Genomic DNA, 3,658 nt, shown 5'->3' on the forward strand with positions numbered 1-3,658 from the left:
ACTGGAAAGATTTTAGAAAAAAAATTGTTTTGTATAGATTGCTTCCTGTGAGAAAAATGAAATCATACCTATAAATCAAGCAGGATTTAGAAAAAAGAGAATCTGCAATTGAGCATTTGATTAAATTATCTACTCAAGTAAAGCAACAATTTGCTTGTGGGAAAAGTGTTCTTGCAACGTTCTTTGGTGTTAAAAAGGCATATGAGCAAGTATGGCATAAAACGTTGCTTTTAAAGCTGAAAACTACAGGCCTACTTGGAGACATATACGATTATTTAAGTGCTATTTAGCGAATAGAGCTATGCAAGCTAGAATAGGAACTGTATACTCGACATCTAGAACTCTAGCCATGGGAATTCCACAGGGATCAATCATACTAACAAAAGCAAGAAAAAGTTTAAATCTCCTAAAGATCATTAGTAAACAGCCTAGAGGAATGGATGTAAAAACTTTGATACACCTGTCTACAGCACTTATCAGATCAAAACGTACATATGGTCAAGAAGTGTACTTTAGTGCCCCTAAATATTTACTTTCAAAAGTTGCAACGTTTAAATTGTAAGGCATATAAACTTGCACTAGGTGTTCCAAGTCACGCATCAAACTGGGAAACATACAGAGAAGCTGGAATTCTACCACTGAATGAATGTCGAGGACTTGCAACATCAAAGTTTATGATAAGAGCTAGCACAAGTGATGACTATATTGGAAAGGAATTGAAAATTAGATCAGATACAGACTTTCCAAAATGGGCCAGCAATATTTCATCTCAAATGACAATAGCTACATATACTTCTGACCTAACTGAAAGTTCGGGAATAGGTATAAAAAACGTGGCAGCTGATTATATTTCCAAATCCATACCATTATGGGAAACATAGAAACCTTTGACATAAACTATTGTGATCAGAAAAAAAGATGGAAATATTAACATTACAAAAGTAAATGAAAACACTCGTTTATATTAAAAATATCAAAACCACCTTCAGTTGTTTACAGATGGCTCAGTGCTTGAAAACAAAAACACGGATGCAGCTTTTTTTAATTCCTTCACTTGATATTTAAAGATCATTTTATCTGGGAAGTAAGCTATCTATATTTACAGCTGAATTAGTTGCTGTAATGCCTGCGTTGGAATATTTGATAAATCTCCCAGTAGCAGTCTTCACAGTTGTTTTCTTGGTTAACTCAAAGTCAGTGTTACATGCATTAGAACCAATTAATATAAAAACCCGGTCAGATCTTATTTTCAAAATACATTATTTGTTACAATTTCTGTCAGCAAAAGGTATAAACACAGAATTTTGCTGGGTACCCTCTCATATTGGTATCACATGAAATGAAATGGCCGACAGAGCAGCAAAGAGGGGAGCACAATGAATAGAGAATACATTAGAAATTCTTATACAACAATCAGTTTCAGAATGTTGCAGACTGATCGAGTCTTCAATATGGAGCAGATGTCAAGCTAGTGCGGTTGACAGGATTTCTTTCCCAAAGGAAAAGGGGTTTACCACTGGAATTACACAACAAAAAATGATGGACTTTCCATCGTACTATGATAGACTGGTAATCTCTCTGGTGTCTAGTATAAGACTGAATGCTTTCCAGACAAAGTTCAGCAAAAACAAGCCATTGTTGTCGTTAGTGGGGGCATAGTAGGTGGTGTCCTAAGTACGTTAAATCAGAACAGGCACCACTGAACATCACCGAAGTGACTCAGCAGCAGCAGTGCAGGGTCTCCTCTGGTGTGTGGCCTCCTGGCGACCTAACATCGATGGTTCCCTGCGGACTGCCGTTGCTGGGAGTGTGACGGACTAACCCGGGTGTGGCTGTGTTTAGGGGACTCGGAATGAGAGGCGTGGGAGAAATGTCACTGAAACGGTGCAGATGACGGGGCAGCAACAACAACAACAAACAAAAAAAGTTTAGCAAAAACCTTTGTTGTATTGTGTCTGTGGTAAACAGATCACATGAAATCATATTTTGTTTCAGTGTCAAAGAATTGTCGGGTTACTTCCAAATGCATGAAAGGTTACAAAATTTTCAGAACAAAACATGAAAGAAATAATGTTCAATCAATTACTATTATTCGAAATTGCTGAATCCCTTTTACATAGTCCAATAGGACTGTTTCTGTGCTGCGGCCTACCGATACTTAATTTTCCTTTTGTTGTTGTTCTTGTTGATAGTTGCTGTTTCATAGATGTTAATGAATTGCTCATTCCATTGTTATAGTTTATCCTTTCTCTGTACATCCCCCTTAAAACTTCATCCCAACCCCACCTCCCACACACCAACACGCATACACACATGACACGTCTAATATCACTCAAAGTAAAACGACGTTAAAGAAACACACACACACACACACACACACACACACACACACACACACACACACACACACACACACACACACACACAAACACACAACACATACACAAGCCCCCCTCCCCCCAGCCCCCACCCACACACATGCACACGTTACAGACTAAAACCAAGAAACATTCGTTTTGTTTTGCGTATCTTTCTTTCATGACCACTATTATTCGTAAAACACTTGAAATTTCACTCACTCACAATTTCCTTCCAGTACTCAAGAGAACTTGCGGCAACCAGTCAAGGAGTATGGCGTTAAACTACTCCACAGGCCAGACACCAACTAAGAGGTAACAGAGCCTCAGACAGTATAAAAGAACAGCAACGATCTTGAAGGTGGTCAACCGTTGGCAATCTGTTTTTACCCCTTTAGTAATAAAGAAAAAGGTATGTACACCTCAGTAATCATGTAAAAACTGCAGGGCATGGACCTGTACATATGTTCGTCTTCTGTGTGTGTGTGTGTGTGTGTGTGTGTGTGTGTGTGTGTGTGTGTGTGTGTGTGTATGTGTTTGTGTGTATCCAGTATCAGTCCCTCGCGTGGGATAATAATAACGGTAGAGCGTGTGTCTGCCCGCCCTTTTGCTGTACTCAGCACTGAAGGGAGCGAAGATCTCACTGTCGATACAGGTAATCAAACATTCTGGACCAAGCTAACAGCCATTCATTACCGAGAGGGTTAACCAATCTACCGCAAGGCATCGCCTGGTACATGGCTGTTGGCATCGTTAAACATGTACGTTTTTGTTTGTTTGTTGTTGTTGTTTTCTCTTCTTTTTTGTTGATGTTGTTGTTGTTGTTGTTGCTTGAACAGTGTGCTGAAGTAGACCAACATTAATTTTGATCAGCGTGGATTCTCCCATGACTGAGTGACAACACTAAGCGCTGTGGAGATAATGGGGGTTCGCTTTTATGTTTCTCTTTTGTTTGGTTTTGTTTGGTTTCTTTCTTTCTTTCTTTCTTTCTTTCTTTTCTTCTTCTTCTTCTTCTTCTTCTTCTTCTTCTTCTTCTTCTTCTTCTTCTTCTTCTTCTTCTTCTTCTTCTTTTTTCTTTGTTCGTGGGCTACAACTGCCACGTTCACTCGTATGTATACGGGTGGGCTTTTACGTGTATGACCGTTTTTACCCCGATATGAAGGCAGCCAAACTGCGTTTTCGGGGGTGTGCATGCTGGGTATGTTCTTGTTTCCATAACCCGCCGTACGCTGACATAGATTACAGGATTTCTGACGTGCGCATTTGGTCTTCTGCTTGCGTATACACACGAAGCACAAGCA

General features: G+C 39.5%; 1 protein-coding gene across 1 annotated transcript in view; it reads right to left on the minus strand.

Annotated features, from left to right (window-relative positions):
- Positions 1 to 2,643, minus strand: part of LOC143279415 (uncharacterized) — a 36,313-nt gene extending 33,670 nt beyond the window's left edge. Inside the window, exon 1 of the mRNA XM_076583461.1 lies at positions 2,584 to 2,643. The gene's annotated coding sequence lies outside the window, so the exon portion shown is untranslated. The remainder of the gene's footprint in view (positions 1 to 2,583) is intronic.
- Between the last annotated feature and the right edge of the window lie 1,015 nt (positions 2,644 to 3,658).

This window comes from Babylonia areolata, chromosome 2 (assembly GCF_041734735.1).
Source record: "Babylonia areolata isolate BAREFJ2019XMU chromosome 2, ASM4173473v1, whole genome shotgun sequence".
NCBI lineage: Eukaryota > Metazoa > Mollusca > Gastropoda > Neogastropoda > Buccinidae > Babylonia > Babylonia areolata.